Source organism: Vombatus ursinus, unplaced genomic scaffold, assembly GCF_900497805.2.
Source record: "Vombatus ursinus unplaced genomic scaffold, bare-nosed wombat genome assembly UNPS02014781.1, whole genome shotgun sequence".
Lineage (NCBI taxonomy): Eukaryota > Metazoa > Chordata > Mammalia > Diprotodontia > Vombatidae > Vombatus > Vombatus ursinus.
The window spans coordinates 43,997,558-44,018,049 of record NW_020954559.1 but is presented as its reverse complement, the minus strand read 5'-3'; the positions used below and the strand labels follow the sequence as shown (position 1 = coordinate 44,018,049).

Sequence of the window (20,492 nt, the reverse complement as noted above, 5' to 3'; positions counted from 1 at the left end):
CACACACACACACACACACACACACACACACACACACACACACACACGTTCTTAGAAACCAGGGAGCATTGCTACAGAAACCTGAATCAGGGCACAGGAAAATGGAGATTAATCTTTCCTTACATATGTTTAGCCTAAAGAGAAAAGCCTCAGAGGGAATATGATTTCTTTCTAAATATTTGAAAGGCTATCATTTCTATTCAGGATTAAATCTGTTCTACTTGGCCCCAGTGGGCAGAACTATGGACAATGAGTAGACATTGCTAGGAATCAGATTCTGACAGTACCAAAGCAAAGACTTTCTCACCACTACAACTGTCCAGAAGTGTAATGTACTACTTTGGGACACAGTGGGTTTCCTTTTTGTGGTAGAGAGAATTCTTGTTTAGGTATACATTGTTTAGGTATACACAACCTCTGAGATCTCTTTCAACTCAGAGATTCCATAATTCTAATGCAGGCTCTGACCCACATGAAGCAACTCGAGAATAGTTTAAGACAGTAATACTAAACTGCTAAATTAAATAAAATGCCATCTATTCTATGATTATCATAGAAAAAGGATGTATAAATGGTTCTTTATAGGATGTTTAGAATGTTGAAACTTAAAGTCTATTGCCCCAAAAGGTTCCATGGTAATTTAAAAATATTATCTCATAGCCCCTACATGAGTTGCACTGTTTCCACTAACATAATAATAATAATAATAATATCATTTATATAAGGCTTTGAGGTTTGCAAATCACTTATATTTGTTATTTTTGACCCTTATAATTACTCTGTTAGGTGTTATTATTATCTCCATTTTACAAATGAAAAAACTGAGGCAGACAGAAGTTAAATGACATACTCAGGGTCATGCATCTAGTAAGATTTGAACTCAGGTCTTCCTGGTTCAAAGTCCAGCACTCTAAGCACTGCAGCAAAAAGTCATTATTAAGTCATAATTCAGAAAACCTGAAGCATAGAAGAGATTCTTTGGAAAATCTTTTTATTTCTTGTGTTTAAGGATGCCTAAGTTTGTTGACCTAAGGATGCTGGATCAAGCCCAACAGCCAAGTCATTTATCTGTTTGGTTTAAAAGGAACATGTGGGAAAAAAGCAATGAGATCTGGTGGCAAAAGTCTGGGAATTTGGAGGTTGGGGAGCTGATTTTGAATTCCTGTTTTGGTGACTTATTAGCTGTATAATAGGGCAGCTAGGTGGTAGGTAAAGTGCCAGGCCTGGAGTCGGAAAGACTCATCTTCTTAAGTTTAAATCTGGCCTCAGACATTTACTAGTTGTGTGACCCTGAGCAAGTCACTTAACCCTGTTTGCCTCACTTTACTCATCTGTAAAATGAGTCAGAAAAGGAAATGATAAGCCATTCCAGTATCTTTGCCAAGAAAACTCCAAATGGGGTCACAGAGTTGGTCATACAGAAATGACTGAATGACAGTAGTTGCATAATAACCTCAGGCAAGTAATGATGATGATGATGATAACAATACTAATTAGCATTTCTATAGTACCTTAAGGTACTTTTTTTTTCAAATGAGCACATCTCATTGAGAGAAATGATTATTTCTTTCTTATAGTAATAAACAATTATTGAATTAAGATTAAAGGATTTTCTACTTTCTTATTTAAAAATCAGCCATTGTAGGAAATCTTGGGGGAAACTTACCCAACCAGGCTGAGAGAATTGGTAAATTCCTGCTCATTGTGTTTGGTCAGACTGGTCTAGGGTAGAAGTGGATTCCTTCTTTGACTTAGATAGATAGATAAATAGATAGATAGATGGATAAGTCTCTTTGACCAAGAGATTTGGGTGATCCAAGTCATATACTCCCAAGACCCTTATTAGAATGGACCTACATCTCATCATAATATTCATTTTCTCATTAGTTGTCAATCAACTAGAGTTGATTGCCACCCTGAGAAACGCCCACTTTTCCAAGGGCATATAAGTTGTGAGCCCTCTGCCATGAGGGGTTTTGACATTCAAGAGTGCCACTGACTTCTTTTATTAATAAAATGTTAGTATTATTAATAAAATGATTAATTACCCAGAAACTATGCCTCTTGAACTTTTTAAATGTCACATCATGAAGAAATTGAGGCAGAAAAAGATCGGGTGGCTTGTCCAGTAAGTGTCTTAGGACTTACTTGAACTCAGTATTTCCTCATTCCAGCCCCAGTACTCTATTCCATATGCCACCTAGCTTCTTCTGTAACTGGGCATTTCAACTCTCTTGAGTCTCATTTTCTCTTGTAATTTATAGAGATGATAATTTTTGTAGTTGGTCAGTCAATAAGCCTTTATCAAGCAGTTACTATGTGTCTGGCTGTGCTAAGAGCTGGCAATACAAACATAAGCAAAAAAAGAAAGACAGTCTCTGTACTCCTGGTGCTTACATTCTAATGGGGGAGCACAACACAAAAAAAGGAAGCTGAAAGAAGGTATCAGTTGAGATGCTGGGTCACAATGGAGGAGTCTAGAGTAAAACCTGGTTAGCAATGAAGAGGTGATGAGCCTAGCTGCCCTCCTAAAATAGAAAGTGGGAGGAGAAGCCATCCAACCAGAAGGAGAGGTTGCAGGGGCTGAGGGTACTTTTGAGGTGTGAATTTTAGGGATGAAGTGATCTTTTAGCACATAGAGTTCTCTGGGACATAATGGAGAAATCTGAACAGCAGGCCTGTTATGAGAAACAAAGTATTCTGTATAAAGTGTATGTAAAATCCATTGTTGTTATCATCATCATCATTATTAAGAGAATAAGATCCTTGAGGACAAGGATAGTGTCTTATTTCATCTTCATATCCTCAGTGCCTGAAAGGGGAGCTGTGCTCCTTGAAGGGGCTTAGCAAATGCCTATTTGATTGAACTGAATTAAGATCCTAGCTATTTGTCTGTGCACAGTGATGGAACGCTTATTTCCCAAATGGTCTACCAGCTTGTAGAGACTCACTCAGTGGTTTCATGGTGGGTACATTTCATTAGGCAGGAACCCAGCAGTAATAATTACCTTTCATTATAACTCCCCAGTGAGCTTTTCCTCTAGGGCCTTCTCTTCACAGATACTTTCCTAAGCTGGGGTCTACCCACAACACTCTATGTTGGGTAGTTTGTTCTAATTCAATTCAACAGATGTTTAGTAAGCACTTACTATGTTCCATGCATTGTGAGAGGCACTGGGAACACAAAGATGAGCCAATCCCCGTCCTCAGGGATCTTTCAATCCGATCAGGGCAGCAACACAGATACATACACACACAAATTAGTACGAGAAAAAAGGAAACGGAACTCTGAGTAATTGTAATAGCCAATTTTGGTCTCAGAGACAAGATCATTAACACACCCTCCCTTTACTGGACAGACAACTTTGGGGACAGACTGCTGCATATGTTGTCAGACTGAGTCATTGCACCAGTTTTGGGTAATTATTTTTCTTAGTTACAATGGCAGATTCAATTATGGGATTGGGAGTTAGAAGGTCCCTATTTTATGTTAATTTATTATGTATTATAATAATACATGCTATATTATATAAAACAAAGGTTATCAATAAAACTTATTTTTAAAAATTAGCCTGCTGCATGGTAGAATGTGTTAAGTTTAAAGAAGTCACAATGAAGAGTGACAGTACATTTGGGGAGACCTCTTTCATCTTGGAAAATCACAGGAAACTTCAATAGTGAAGGTCATTTCTGAGCCAGAAAGTGATATCTGAGTTGGGTTTGAAAGGAGAGAAAGAAAGGAGAGGGAAGACAAGAGAATAAGCATTTACATGGTGTCTACTAGGTGGCAAGTACTGTGCTAAGCATTTTACAAATATTATCTTGTTTGATCCTCACCACAACCCTGAAAAATAGGTACTGCGGCTATCCTCTTTTTACAGCTAAGGAAACTGAGGCAAGTTGAGTTTTTTTTTTTAAGTGACTTGCCCACAGTCACACAGTTAAGAAATGTTTGAGACCCATTTCAGTCTTCCTGGATCCAGGTCCAGAATCCTATTCACTGCAACATTGCAATCTAAGAAGGATTTCAGAATGCAGAGATATAGAGGGAGGAGTGCATTTCAGGAATGGCACTCCCTTACATCAACTTTTCTTTCCTGCTTGGATTGTTTGAAAGTGAATATTCTGTACAATATCATTGAAGCACTCACAGAAGTCACAAGGGGTGAGCAGGTTCCTTGATTTTTATAATTTTTTATAGATTATTTTGTTTTGCTTAGCTTCAGTGAAATAAGGCATAGATCTTTATATGTTTCCTCTCATTATTAAAAAAAAATCGTTCCCTGGATACAGGCTTCACTCCCAACACCATCCACCCTTTTCCAACTTCTCTGTTTCTTTCGAGAGTATCACTGACCTTTCAGTCACCCACGTTCACAAATTTGATGTCACCCTTGACTTCTCACACTCCCTCATTCCCTACATCCAATCAGTTGCCAAATCTTGCCAATTCTACATCTGGTTCTCTTGAATCCATTCCTTTCCACTTAATCACAGTACCACCAGTCTAGTTCAGATTCTCCTCATCTCTCACCTAGACTATTGCAAATAGGTTCTTAGCCAATCTCCCTGCCTCAAGCATCCCTCCCACCTCAGCAGCATATGTTCTTTGGAAATATTAATATAATATAATTAAAAAAACACGTATCTTTCTTTGTCTCTCACTTCCCCCCAAAAAAATTGAAAAAAAAAAGAAACAAAAAACAAAAACCATTGTAACAAACATGCGGAGTCAAACAAAACAAATTCTCACACAATCCATTCTCCACACAGCTACCAAAGTAACGTTTTTATAGGGCAAATATAACCAAGCAACTTCCTATAAATGCCAGTGACTTTTTATTAGCTCTGGGATCAAAATTGAAATTCTCTGTTTGGTATTTAAATTTCTTCACTACCTGGTTCCACCTTACCTTTCCATCCATAGTGTATATTATTCTTCCTCTTACTATAGTGTAGTCAGACTACCCTTACATAGCTCTCTGTCTCCCTTTGCACAGAGCATTCACCCACACATGGAATGTCATTCCTCCTCTCTTCTTCCTTTTACAACCTCTAATTTCCTTCAGAGCTTGACTGAAGTGCCATCCTCTACATGAAGCCTCCTCTGATTTCCCTAGATGTTGGTACTCTCCACATGAAAATAGCCTTTCATTTATTTTGCATATAATTATATATGTACACATTGTTTCCTCTGATATAATGAAAGTTTCTTGTGGTCAGTCACTTTTTCATTTTTGTATCTCCAGCATCTAACACAGTGCCTCTAAACTTTCATCTCTGCAGTGAATCTTCTCCATTATATCAGTAAACACCATGGGCAAGCATATATTTCCCTGTTTAATTTATCACCATATTTTTATGATTAGAAGGCCATTAAATAAAGGTTACATAATAAAGTAATATCTTTCAAGGAATCTTAAATGATTTTGATGTATAGCTGGATTGAAAGAGAGCATGTATTGCAAGAGAGCTTTTAAAACTGTTTTGCTCTACTGAATCAAAAGCTTTGTTATAATTGATCAACTATAAATATAGTGGAACCTTGTATTCTCTACATCTTTCAGTCAATTGAGTGATAGTAAAGATGGGATCCACTATAGGATATCTCGTGTGAAAGTATTCCCATTCCCCAATAATGCCCTCACTGCAATGTCCTAAATATAAGTCTCATAAAATTTTTATATAGACAAGAAAGTAAGAATATAAGTTGGGGCAGCTAGGTGGTGCAGTAGATAGAGCACCAGTCCTGGAGTCAGGAAGACCTGAGTTAAAATCCAGCCTCAGACACTTATTAACTGTTTGACCCTGGGCAAGTCACTTAACTCCAATTGCCTCTGGAAAAAAAAAGACTTAAAATAATATAAATTGGAAGCTGTTGACCTTTTCTTGGACACTTTTTTTCAATATTTTTTTTTCGTATTTTCCCCATACTTTTATTATTTTGCTTTCTTCAGATGCTATGTGAATCAATCTGTCAAAACCTTCACAATGAAGTCTTCTAGCACTCTTGTCTGTGTACACTTGGTCCAATTCACATGCTTTCCCCATCTTTTTGCTTTATTGCTATTTCTAATTCTGTTATAAGGACCTTGGTACATGTGTGTGTGTGTGTGTGTGTGTGTGTGTGTGTGTGTGTGTGGGCATGTGTGCAGGCTCACAAATTTGCATGGCTCTTTTTATTTTGTTTAGAATTTGTGTGAATAAGGCATGGTTCTTGGACTCTGTACCAATTAATTTTATTATTTATAATTTATAATTTATAACCAAAAACCTGTTCCATGACTATACCTCACATTTTTGTCCTGGCATAAAGGAACTCTGCTATCTCATCATTACTAGAAGAACTCAAAGTCCATGTAAATACTATGGACAGTAGCAGTTATCACAGAGAAGGTATGCACCATTTTGGACCCCCCCCCCCAAACTGTATTCCCTCAGACTAACACTAACAGGTTTTATTGATGAAAGCATGAGCTTTTTTGGGGGTCCCACTTTAATCCTTTCATGCTAGTGTTATTTGTTGTTTAACAATCAAAGGATGGTTGGAAAACTTCATTCTATGCACCTCTAATTTTTAGCAAGACAACTCTGCTGAAGATGAATTTTCTGAAGCCATTGGTTACTCTTTGTAGCTTGATTTTTTTTTTTGTGATCAGCCTCTCAGCTGGAGCCTCATTCTTCAAGTTAACTACTGTTTGTTTCTTCAGCATGATACAATATAGTTAGGACAGTATCTGGGAAAACAGCTTATGAAATGTTATTTCTAACAGAAAGCTTAGGGTTGATCAGGCTGTCATATCTGCTTTTACTCTACCAGCATGAAAAGTCTGATATTTACTTGGTTGTGATGATTAAAGATGACATTAGTCCAGGCCAGTTCCTCATAGATAGGAATCTGGGGTGTCAAAATAGATTTGAACAAACATATATATTTAAGATGAATTTTAGTGCTTTTGGATAGGAAAAGGTAGTGGTATATGAACACTAAGGTTTCTTTTAATCTAAACACACACACTATCTCTTGAAATAATCACATTTTGGAACTATGGTTACCATTAGACTCAAGGACTATCATAGCATTTTAAGACATACAGTTTTATAGTACTCTGCTATTTACCTAAGAGATAATTACTCAGCTTTATAGTTCCTAAATTTAGTCTGTAGTTAAAGTTGCCATCCTAAAGTACCATTAATCTAGATTTTATTTTAATGTCTCCTTATATTCAGTAGAAGTGGACATTTTTCTTTGCTAATGTCCTCTGCTTAGTACCTCATCACTCATGGAGGTGATTTTGGGTTCTCAAATCCTGTGCCCATGGAACATAAAGTCTGTCAGGTCCTACCCAATCTGCAAAGCCTCTCAGGGTAGGTTAGGTGGTAAGATGCATTTCTGAGATCTTAGATAAATTGAGAGAAGCTAATCATCAAAATGATTTGGTACTGAATGAAAAATAGTGGTTAATTAATGGAATAGATTAAGTGTACAATATTCGACAAAACCTGTTGGGAAAACTGGAAAGCAGTCTGGCAGAAACTAGGCATAGATCAACAACTCATATCATATACCAACATAAGCAGGAAATGTGTACATGATTTAGATATAAAAAGGTGATATCATAAACAAATTAGAAGAGCATGGAAGAAGTTACCTATCATATCAATGGAGAGGGAAGAGATAATGACTAAACAAGAAATAAATAGGTTCATAGGAGGAGAAATATATAATTTTGATTATATAAAACTTAAAAGTTTTTGCACAAACAAAACCAGTGTAGTCATAATTAGGAATGCAGGAAACTGGGGGAAATTTTGTGGCAAGTTTCTCCAATAAGGAACTCATTCCTTAAATATATAAAGAACTGAGCCAAATTTATATAAATATGGGAACTATTCCTCAATTGATAAAGGGTATGAACAGGCAGTTTTTAGAGAAAGAATCAAAGCTATAATAGTCATAAGAAAAAAAATGCTCTAAATCACTGACAATTAGAGAAATGAAAATTAAAACAACTCTAAAGTACCTCCTCCCATCCATCAGATTGGTTAAGATGACAGAAAAGGAAAATCATAAATGCTAGAGAGAATGTGGGAAAATAAGTACTCTAATCTACCGTTGGTGGAGCTGTGAAATGGTTCAACCATCCTGGAAAATAATTTGGAACAAAGCCCAAAGGATTATAAAATTGTGCATAATTTTTGACATAGCAATACTGTTATTACATCTATACCCTAAAGAGATCAAAGAGAAAAGGAAAAGGACCCATGCATACAAAAATATTTATAACAGGTCTTTTTGTGGTGATAAAGAACTAGAAATTGAAGCAATGTCCATTAAATGAAGAATGGCTGAAAAAATTAAGTCTATATAAATGTGATGGAGTACTATTGTGCTACAAGATATGATGAAGGTGATGATTTCAGAAAACAAGCTAGGAAGACTTATATGAACTGATGCAAACTGAAGTGGGCAGAATCAGGAGAACAATCTTCATAGGTTCCCAAAGTGGGCAATACCACCCCCTGGGGGCACTGAAATGATCCAGGGGGGCAGTGGTAGCCTCAGGTACAATTGGGGGGCATTGAACAAAAATAAGAGGGTGATGGAACATAAGGAAAGAAGAGAAGAAAATTTTGAAAAACCATTCATACATGTTTTTTCTGTTGTGTAACAGAGTTAAAGTCATAGTGATTACATTATTTCCCAAATAAACACACAAAATGCAAGTTATAACTGATCAATGGTTAAGTCTGCCAACAGGTCTTAACAAGGAAGTGATAGCAGGTAATGCACCACATGTTGGGAAGTCCAGAATGCATTGACAGGAATATGTAAGTATAATGACTTGTTTACAGTGCAATACTATATGGTTACATGACACAATATTGCATCACCAAAATTTTGATGCAGGGAAAAAACCAGAAATTTATAATAAATTATTAAATTTAAGATATATTTTAAAATATATTTTATATTTTTTGAAATAATGCAAATTTTTAAAAAATTGTCAAAAGGTTAAAAAAAAGTAGATTTCCATGGGAATGCTAAGTAATGTTTTTGAAAAGGGGGTGGTAGGCCAAATAAGTTTGGGAATCTCTAGTCTACAAAGTAACAGCAATATTGTAAAGATAATCAACTATGAAAGATTTAGTTACTGTGACAAAAACAATGATCCACCACACTCCCAAAGGATTCATGATGTAAATTGCTACCCACATCCTGATAGAGAAATGATGATCTCAGAGTACAGATTTGAAGCATATTTTCCTTCATTTCCTTCCTTCCTTCCTTTCCTTCCTTCCTTCCTTCCTTCCTTCCTTCCTTCCTTCCTTCCTTCCTTCCTTCCTTCCTTCCTTCCTTCCTCCTTTCTTTCTTTCTTTCTTTCTTTCTTTCTTTCTTTCTTTCTTTCTTCCTTTCATTATTTCTCTCTCTTTTTCTTTGTTTTGCATGACTTTATATGTATAATGGGTATACTATTTCTTGCCTTCTCAATGGGTGTGGGAGAGATTGGCAGGAAGAAAAAAATTTGGAACTGAAAATTAAAAAATATATATGCATATGAAAACACTTTAAAAAATGGTTTAAAAGATCTGTATTTTTTTTTTAAAGACAAATTAAGAGATTGTTGTTTCAAGGTTGACAAGGTAAAGAGTCAGGGAAAAACCATTCACTTTGGAGTTCCAATCTTTGCTCTGCAATTTCTCTTTCCTGCTACTACTCTAGGGGCAGGGCATTCAGGAAAGTCCTAGAGAGAGTGCCTTCCTTTATGCTCTACCTGACCTTTATCACCATGGGTGAACCACTCATCTTCTCTGTGCTTCAATTTCTGCATCTATAAAATGAGAGATTTGGACAAGATCTCTTCAAGCTTTAAGTCTATGGTCCCATGGTGAATTTTTTTGTCTATAATTTTTTTCTTAAGCTCTCAGGGCCACTAAGGATATTATTAATAGAGGGATTTGAATCTGCATTGGAGGGATTACCTATCATGACAAAATTGTGTATCTTTAAAGTATTGAAATATAAATATGACCTAGTATTATCTCCCCTGATATTTTTAAAGAGGAATTACTTTTCATGATTAGCAGTGTCTTATTGTGGGAAGCACTCAATTTGGAGTCAGAGGACCTAGGTTCAAACCCTAGTTCATTTTTTTGTGCACAATAATTTTAAGAGGAAAACTTTTTTTTCTAACAAAATCACTGTTTTCTAGTAAATACAAAGGAAGCTAAAAAAGTTGAAAATATGATGATACAAACTTTGCTGTTTACACAAGAAGATGGACTTAAAAGTAAATCAATCTCTTTTATTCTTTCCAAGACTCCTCTAAGAAATTTCTTTTAAAAGATTAATTAGCCTAGAATGCTTTTCAATCCTCTTTATAACCCAAATTTTGGTGAAAATATTGTGTTTTCCTATTGTGTTCTAAAGTACCTAATGGTACTTTCGAACTGGAAAATCCAAAAAGGATGCAAACTCTAGTCCTGCCACTTCCATGTATAACCTTTGGCAAATCCCTTAACATATCTGAATCTATTTCCTCATCGTTAATGAGGGAGTTTGAAATAGATGAACTCTAAGGTTATGTCTACTTGCCACTAAATCTATGAACTATGATCCTAGTTCCACAAAACCTTGAGATCTTTTGAGGGTAGAGGGACAGGAAAAGCTTGCCAAATGAGCTAATTGAATGATAAAGGGATCAGGATCATATCACAGGATGCATTGTTCTCCCCAATAAAGTAAGAGGAATCTGAATTGGAAGCTATAATTACTAGAAGAATAGAACAAATGTTGAGAAACTCATCAAGAGAAAGAGGTGCAGCCACTCTGTTGAAGGTGACAGATGTCAAGTTTGACCAGATCCCATGAACTTGAGTCTATCTTATTAAATCAGATAAGTTATGGGCCTTGTCATCTGCAAATTTCAAAGCAGGGAGTATAAAAACCAAAATGAGAATGAGAGAAAGACCTAGAAATGTAGCAGTGTTATGGAAGGAGACCTGGAGGCAGTCAGAGGAAGTATGTTTCTATGGGAAAGGGACTGATTCTGGGGTGAAAGTATCTGGGTTTTAATCCTGGCTTTGCCATGGACCACATATTTTACTTTAGTCACTGAACATTTCTTGCCTTCAGTTTTTTCATCTATAAAATAAAGCTATTGTCTCTAGGGTCTTTTCCAGCCCTTAGGTCTACGATCCTGTAGCCTGTAGTCATTGTGACATAATACCTGTTAGTAGCTTGTATTTGTGTGTGTGTGTGTGTGTGTGTATGTGTGTGCATTACAAGAATACATGAATATTGGAAAAGTTGCTTCTCTCTTCTCTGGGCCTCAGTTTCATCAGTAAAGTGAGAGAGTTGAATGATATTATTTCCAACATGTTTTTCAGCTCATTCCTTTGCTCTTAGTCTTGCTATACCCCTACTTTAACAACCAGGCTGAATTCCAGGGCTTGGAGAATTCAAAGGATTCATACAAATGAATTTAGGTCCTTTCATTGGAAGTAATATCTCCCAGTAAAACAATAACTAACCAATGATTTAAAAACCCTCACTGAAACATTATCATTGACCGAACTCAATGCATATGTTAATTCCAGGAATACTAATCTTGAAAGTTTATTGAATTCAGTACCTTTATCAGGTTTTGATGTACCTAGATCTGGGTTTCATTTAGATATCAGGGTGGATGAGATCTAGCAGTATCACGGACATCCTTTGTCCATTTTCATTTAAAAAACAGGTTTCTTCCATTTTTTTCAATTCTCTTTTTTTCCCTTCCTCCTTTCTATCTCCCTTTCTGCCTGACAATGGCTCCTGCAGACCCCTTACACACCTTTGGTGACCCTCAGAGATAAAAAAGCTATTCACCTCTTGGTCTAGAGTGGCATACCAACTATCCTTTGGTATTCTGAGTGTTGATGTGTGTTTTCCACTTATGGCACCTTCTACTTCCGGAGAGCAGAGCTAGGACTTAATTTTAATTATTTAAAAGAATGCAGTCATCTTGGTGGGGGGGGGAGGAAGATAACTTGAAGGTTGCGGAAGAAATGTTCTCTAATTCAGCACATCTGTCAAGAGTGATTTATATCCCTAGAATTCCCCAACTGTTCACATAAGCTATTATATAAAAAATTCCCAAGGCTCTCCCTCAAGGATTTCACATGCTAACCTGGAAAACATGAATGACAAAATTTCTTCTCCATATGAGTTTAATTAACAGATTTTCCTCACTCAAGGTAAGTGTTAAAACAGCAAGGCTAATTTGAATTTTGGAATGTTTCTAGGCCATCAGAATGTCAGTGGTCTTCCCTCTTATGATTTATTTCCATTGCAAAGGCTTAATAAAACTCAATCAAGTAGAATAACCTAATATTTGGTGTGGAATGGAGTCCATTTGTAAATAACTTAGTCTAGGTGCTTGGCTAGTAAAAGTGTGTTACAACATTTTCCACCACTATCCCCTCCCATTTTCCCCAAGTTTTTCCCTGCTGGATTTTGCCTTTTGGGAGCTCTGCTGCACGTTAATTACCCTCACCAAAAACTAAAAAAAAAGTCTCCTGTTTTAGCTTCAGTTATGGGCCATTCTTATATTCACTTTCAGGCCTTTTACTAGAGTTTTAGGATGATGGTTACATCCATCTAATTCTTTCTTCATAGACCACTTAAAGCTCCAATATCTCCCAAAGAAGCCCAGGAATGAAGCCAACTACCCTGTTTTCTCTCTTTTAATTAAATTTTATTTTCAAGTTCAGTCTTTCTACCTACCTTCTACTCCTCATTGAGAAAGCAAGAAAAATAAAACACTTTGACAAACATGTATAGTCAAGTAAAATAAATTTCTACTTCAGCCATTTCCAAAATATGCCTCAATCTTCACTCACTCTAATACCTTTCAATCTATCCTATTCTCTTTCTAATCCTTGAAGGTGCAACTGCTAAGGATTTTCCAAGAATTCACTTTTCTTTTCTTTCTTTTTTTCTTCTTCTTTTTTTTTGCCTGTCACCACTCTCTCTAATCAATACATTTTTGGGGGTAAGTAGATTTTAAAAAATAACGTTTTTGGGGGGCAACTCTTATGTTATTGCTTAGTTAACATATATTTGGCACCACAAAATAAAGAAGACATCTGAACTACTAGACAAATGAAAACATGTTTTATTTACAAGAAAAAGTCTGTACACTGTGCATACTTAAAAATATACAAAACCAAAATAGAAAATATCAAAGAGTTAAAATGTATACAAACACTGTTAAAATGTGACTCCTGGAAAACCTCAAGCTTTAATTAGTTTGGAGAGTACACATTTCATTTAAAAAATCATCATACAAAAAAACCCTCAAAGCTGTTAAAAAAGTACACTGGCTTCTATCTGAAGAATTGAATAACTATGCGCCATCTAGAACAAAACAAGACGTGAAATGTGGTAATGGGTGCAAAGTTTTTACATAACTAACCCATCAGGAACCTTTTTTTGTTTGAACTGACATCAGTAAAGATAACTTTTTTTTCATGTAACCAATATACATTCCTTCCCATAAGCTAGAAAAAGGCATGGGTTACACACAAACTCCTCTTCAAGGATTAAAATAGGGTACCCTGATGTCTGACAAGGCATTTAAACACTAATTATACTGGTTAGATTTAAACACTAGTTATACACTTTAAAGCTGCTGTTGAAAAGTTTCTATCAACATTGCTCTACTATTACCGAAAGTCATATCACTTCTCCCTCCCTTCAAAAACAAAAAAAAAACAAAAAACAAAAAAAGAAAAAAACCAGCAACAAATGAATGACAATTATTATTTGATTTTTTTTTTTGGAAACTGTAATTGGTGCAAATGGGAATTCTTACTGCAAAAGGATTTCAGAAGTGGAAGAGAAAAGAAGGCAACATAAAAGAAATATGTGTGTAGATATGTGTGTATGCAGTTATACAATTATATCCACATTCACATTTTTATAGAATGACAGAGATGTCCAAGGTGATATTTAGATCCCACCAACCAAAGCCTGGAAAGGTATGTGTCAGATTTTTTTTGGATTAAAATGTTTGACACAGTTGACAAAATAATTAAGAGACATTTTCTTCTTGAACTTAGAGAAAAATATCTTCATTTACCTATAGGCTAATGCCCAAGTGGCAATATTACAAAACCTGCATGACTTCACAATGGAAACATGCAGAATATAGAAAACACATACCAGCTCTGGCACATTATTTACTCAATATAGCTGCCTTGATTAATCATGCAACCATCAGGAAACCATTCACAAATATCAGAAAATAAGAATTTGACTTAATCAAGCAATCTGAACTAATGGATCAAAGGAGGGAGGCAGCTTGACAAAGCAGTGGTCTTAAAGTCAAGAAGATCTCGGTCCAAATCCTACTTCTGACATTGAGTAGCTGGGAGACCATACTGAGTGCCCCAAGCAACTCAAATTACAGGTTTAGATCAATACATATATATATATATATACATATACACCTATTCCTCTCCTCTTTTCAGTCTCATAGTTTCCATACCGAAATCAAAATGGAAACATTAGGAATTTGCCTTGTATGGAAACAAGGGGACTTTGTACATTTGTAGCATGTGAAATCCAATGGAATTTTTTTAAGTAATGTGAGTTTTTGTTGGAACTACATTATGTATCAAATATATAAAATTCTTCAATAGGAGTATCCAAATAGAGGCTTGTCATATTTTACTTAATGTTATCCATGACAAAAACAATATTTAAAATTCTATGTAATTCAAGAGTTTGTCTTAATGGATCAGTCAACATAATACTATTTAACTTCTTAAACAAGAATGAACTTGCTTGAGTTAGGCATTTAATAGATTATTCCTGCATTTCATACTAAATATTTGTCTTTGCTGCCCATGTTTACACATGATAGCAAACCAAAAAAGAGCATTTTAGTAAAGGAAGGAAATCTGGTATAGGAAAATACTTCCCCAATGTGTGGGTCTTTTTTTTCTCCTTTCTTGACTTGAATGGCATTGAAAAGAAGCAGTATGTCAGTGAGAAAATTAGATTTTGTTGAAATATTGATTACATTTCAAAAATACACTGAGGGCTTGTTTACTTAACTCTATGAGAGTTTTGTCTTCTGTTTTTGTTTTTGGAAGGGCTATAATCCAGATAATTTGGCTAGATGATTTGGCTACAAAGGATTATCATTGGGACAATATGAATTTACAAAGTCTTTTGGATGGTAAGAGCAAAAGGAGCAGTGTCATTCTTGGCAAAAGGGTAGAGTATCATTAATTGGAAGTGTTACCTTCTGATTTTTCCTTTCTCAATCTTAGCATTTTCTTCTTATCGCATTCTATTCTGTATTTGTAAGGTATTTTTATATTCTTATGGAATACTTCTTTCCATCTAGATATAATTTCCATGAAAGGAGAGATTAAACGATGAGCAAATATTGAACATGATGAGTACCTCAAATATTAGTCAGATTGTTAGAGTATTGCAACAGTATTGTTGTTCAGTTGTTTCAGTTATGTCTGACTCTTTGTGACCCCATTTAGGGTTTTCTTGGCAAAGATACTGGAGTAGTTTGCCATTTTCTTCTCTAGCTCATTTTATAGGTGAGGAAACTGAAGCAAACAGGGTTAAGTGACTTGCCCAAGGTCACACAGCTAGTAAGTATCTGAGACTAGATTTGAACTCAGGAAGATGGGTCTTCCTGACTTTAGGTCTGGCACTCTATTCATTGTGCCAGCTACCTGCCATTGGAACAACACTTTTGTGTTTTGCCAAATTGATGAAATTGACAAATTAATAAACACTGCTCAACTGAATTGTATCTTGAAGGTCTAATTGGCCTAGCTGTCTAATTATTATTTTTAAAGCAAGGGTACTTATCTTGGGGTTTGTGAACTTGGATGGGGAAAAATACATCTTTATTTTCATTAACATTTGGTTTCCTTTTTTACTGTTAAGTATTTTATTTTATTTCATGTATTTAAAAACATTATTCTGGGGCAGCTAAGTGGTGCAGTGGATAGGGCACTGGCCCTATAGTCAGGAGGACCTGAGTTCAAATCTGGTCTCAGACACATAACACTCACTAGCTATGTGACTCTGGGCAAGTCACTTAACCCAATTGCCTTACCAAAAAAAAAAACCAAAAAATAAAAAAACATTATTCTGAGAAGGGGACTGTAGGTTTTTCACCAGGCTGCCAAAGGGGTCCATGACATGAGAAAAGGTTAAAAACCCCTAAACTATAGGGATAATTTAGATATATTAAGGCAAGGAGGGTATTCCTGATATATGGTCATGCTTTGACCTGCTTGGTTTTCACTCACTTCTGGTATTAACATTCAACTTTTATTTAATATGGCCTAGGACACTGTTTTCATTGAAGTCTTGGGATAATATTGTAAGGAAGATGTATACATTTTTTTTCTATACTGGTTCTTATTACGGAAAAAGAAAATGTTGCTTCTGTTAAATAAACCGAGACATATTGCTAACAATTTTACAATTTCTCCTCTAGTTCTGGCTAGTGTGACTAGTGTATGCTGTTTAATGGAAACAAACTGCAAAGTATTAAAGTATTATGGGATCTGGCTCAGCTTCCTTTCTTGAACTGGGAAGGAACATGGAAGCCAGCGTCAGAGAATTAAACAAATACTGTGCACTTTTGTCCACCTCTAAGTAGACCACATTGTTCAACTTTTCATTGAAAAGTATGAAATCCATAATACATGGATTTCTTCAACATGTGGCAAATACAAAGAGAATTACCAATCTGGGTGATACTAGAGTTATTACTTATGTTTAATACATGTTTAATACAGATATACTTGGATATACATTGGCGATCTGAATGATTCAACAGTTGGAATCTGAGCACATTCAGCCAAGTTTGTACTAAAATGTACAGTATATTTTGGGAATGGTCAACAAAGATTGGTTCCCAACTGTTTTTAAAATCTAGTGTCCTAAAAATCAAATATTTCACATTAAATGTTTTGTTATGTTGTCTAGTGTTTTTTTTCTTCCTTTTTTCAATGACTTTGAAAGCAATTTTTAAAGATGAATTAATAAAACAAAATGTTAAGATTAAATGGCACCTATAAATTCTCTTTGGGGCTTATAAATGTGAATTTGGTCTAAATGGCCAAATTCTTCTCAACCATGAAGAGTTTGTCTCATGTAATAATGATGCCCAAGAGAAGCAAGTCAACAAACATTTAGTGTGTACCTATTATGTGCCAGGCACTGTGCTAAGGCATGTAGCATAGTGATTAGTGGCTAGTCAAAATTTGGATTCAAGTCCTGTCTCTGAAATATACTAGCTATGTGACATGGGCAAGCCCACAGGTGATTCTCTGAGTCTTCAAGTTATAGAGTTGTTGATTTGTATTATTGGAAGAAGATTCCAAACTAGGAGGTCCCTAGACTAATAAAATGATAGGTATAGACAAAAAAAGAAATAAAAAATGAAAAATAAAAAATAAAATAAAAGGATGTCCATAAGAATCCAGGAGCAATATCATGTGGGAGGGCAAAATCAATGAGATTAACAGACAGGAACATCTAAGAATGCCAAATACCTAAAAACAAAACAAAACAAAACAAACAACCCCCCCTGCCAAAACAAAACACCCTCACTCTGTAACTACAGTCATCACTTAAATTTTTCTACTATGTTCACTGAACTTCCGTGGTTATATATTGTGCAAAATAAGCTCATTGTACTTTTGCTAAAATCAAATTTTTAAAAAAATCCATTATAGTAGATTTTCTTACTACCCTCAATCTCAGTGGCCTTAAGCCAAAACTCTCCCTAGCCCAAAACTTATTGGTTTAAATTTTATGAAAGGTAATTAGTGAATAATAGGGGTAGTCTGCTACTCAGCCAGCTTTCTGTTGAATAGCTTAACTAAGCAGAGAGGTGTTATTTTTAATCATACCTCTTGCTGAATTTAGTCATGATTTACTATTGATAAATCAATCCAATGAAAGGACTGAACACTTTCTGCCAACTTACCTGAAATTCAGATACTTGCCCAACAGAATGCTTTTAATTAAACTAGTGCTATCACTGCTAAGGTTAAAATCTGAGGGATGACTTTCAGATATATGAGGGTATCAAGTGGATAAGGCTAATTAAGGTGTGTCCCGCAAATTACTTTAAATTTGCCTTCTAATGCTGATATAGCTATTTTAAGTGAAAAATAACATCTTTTTCTATGTTATAATAATATATAACATTGATTTAAGCATTTTAAGGTTTTGTAGAATCTTGGACAATTAACTCATTTGGGCATACCCTGAGGTAGCTACTTGTTTTATTACCACTCCCAGTTTGTGGATAAATAATGTGAGGTTTATTAGACTGAATTATTTGTCTTAGGTCAACCAACTATTAAACAATGGAAGTGGGATTTGTAAACAAATCCCTCCTCACTCCAAGACCAGAACTCCTATAACAATATAATACTGTTCCTTAATGGTGATCACATTTGAATGGGGGAGAATCCTCAAAATGAATTACTAATTTCCCTGTTCAAATTTAAGAATGTGCCTTGTGGTGGAAGAACAATGTGTTCATACTGTTTCAGATTTAACTCTATGGTTTTGTCACACTGTTGAAATAAAATATGCCCACTAAAACTGACTATGGCTTCCCTAACATTTGCCTGCAGGGAAAATCAGTTGAAAGTCAATGCATATCACTGTAGGCTGGCTAGGAGCATGGGATGGCTTGCAAAAATATTGTGAGAACTTTAAGTACTAAGGTGGGGAACATTCTTTATATGCAAATGGAACAGTTGCACTGCACTCCATTCCATCAATAATAGGTCAGACTCAGATGTTATCAGCCCAAGTGAAGAAATAAAACAAATACTGCCTTCTTCACTGGTTTGCCTGAATATAATTGTCAGCATGGAAAACTAACTGCAAATGGGCTATAGAGCAGAACCTTGGTTATTAAGACATATGTCTGAGCCAAGTAACTTCCCTGTGTAATTCAATAACTCTCCCTATTTACATCCCTGTAGGTTTTTCTACATTTTATTCTTTGATATTTCCCTTATTCCTTTAAGAAAATATTGCAATAAAACAAACTCCCTACAGTAAAGTAGATACTAACCCTTCCTTGCACAGAAATTGCTTTGGAAACCTTCCTTCTTTCATATTCCTCGAGGTTTATTTTATTTGGTTTTAGAAATTCAACTATGTAGCCACAGAGTAAAAAAATTTTGGGTGATAAAAGGGACAAGAGGTATGTGAAGGCCTGACAACACATGACTGCCTCTGCTAGTTAAAAAAACAAAACAAAACAAAACAAACAAAACTATTTAAATGAGAATTCAGTAATTCGTAAAAAGAAACAGGATGGTTTTTTTTTGGGGGGGTGGGAAGAAAGGGAAGTGTGTATGGAATAGTTGTGTTGTGTTTCCTTGAGGTTTATGTGCATAAGACCTTGTGATTATTTATGGGTGGCAGTGGTAAAGTTCTGTTTTTTAAGGTAAACATTAATGTGTATTTAAGGAAGAGATTAAGCTGGTTTGCTTTTGAGAAACTGGGCATTCTCTAACTGATTCCAAACTGCTTGCCACTTGCAAAAGCCTATTTCTAAAAGACCAATATTCTCCCAGTAATAGTCACCAAGGAATGCATGTATGTCATGGAAAATGAAAGTTACCAGCAAACCAAAAGACAACTGAAAGACATGGCAGGAATATAAGCAGGTTACAGAATGTTTCTAATGACGACTTGTGTTAAATAAATGACATATAAGATTACCTAGGCCTGGGAAAAAAGGTGAGCCACTTGGAGAACAAAAATGAGAGACAACAGATGGATAACTTGGGAGTTAGCTGTTGTTCACAATATACTGAAAACAAAACAAAAAGAAAAAAAATAGGATAAAGATCTCTAGAGAGGGGTATATCCTCTATGAAGAATTTTTTTTTTTAAAGAATGAATAAGAATAACACAGGATGAGAAGGTGTGCAAAGGTTGCCGATTATATGGCTGGAGGAAGCAATCCCATTGATGATATCAAAAAGTCTTTCATCATATTAATTTCTGTGTATAAATGTTTCCCAATATCAGGTTAAAAATATGATTGAAATAAACCAGAAAATGAGCACGTGTGGTTTGGGAAAGCATAAACATTTTCTGACATGTCACACCCACAGAAATACATTGATTTTTCTTTCTAGCTACACCATTTTGTACCTTTCTTGAGCTAAGCTTTATTGTTAATATATTCCTTTAACTATTTGCAAAGCAGTAATAAATATTCAATGGCTTAGGAAGAGAAGATTCCTCATGCCTACTTCTAAATTACAGTTTAAAGACTCAAGACTATGTTGGTCTAAAATATATCTTCAAGTATTCTTTTGTTGTGTAGACTACAACAGTAGTACCTTATTGCACATTATTTCTGGCAAATCTTCCTTCCTTCCTTCCTTCCTTCCTTCCTTCCTTCCTTCCTTCCTTCCTT

General features: G+C 35.4%; 1 protein-coding gene across 1 annotated transcript in view; it reads left to right on the top strand.

Annotated features, from left to right (window-relative positions):
* The window catches only part of LOC114046340 (vertebrate ancient opsin-like), a 234,071-nt gene that overhangs the window by 211,579 nt on the left and 2,000 nt on the right, over window positions 1-20,492 (top strand). The window lies entirely within an intron of this gene.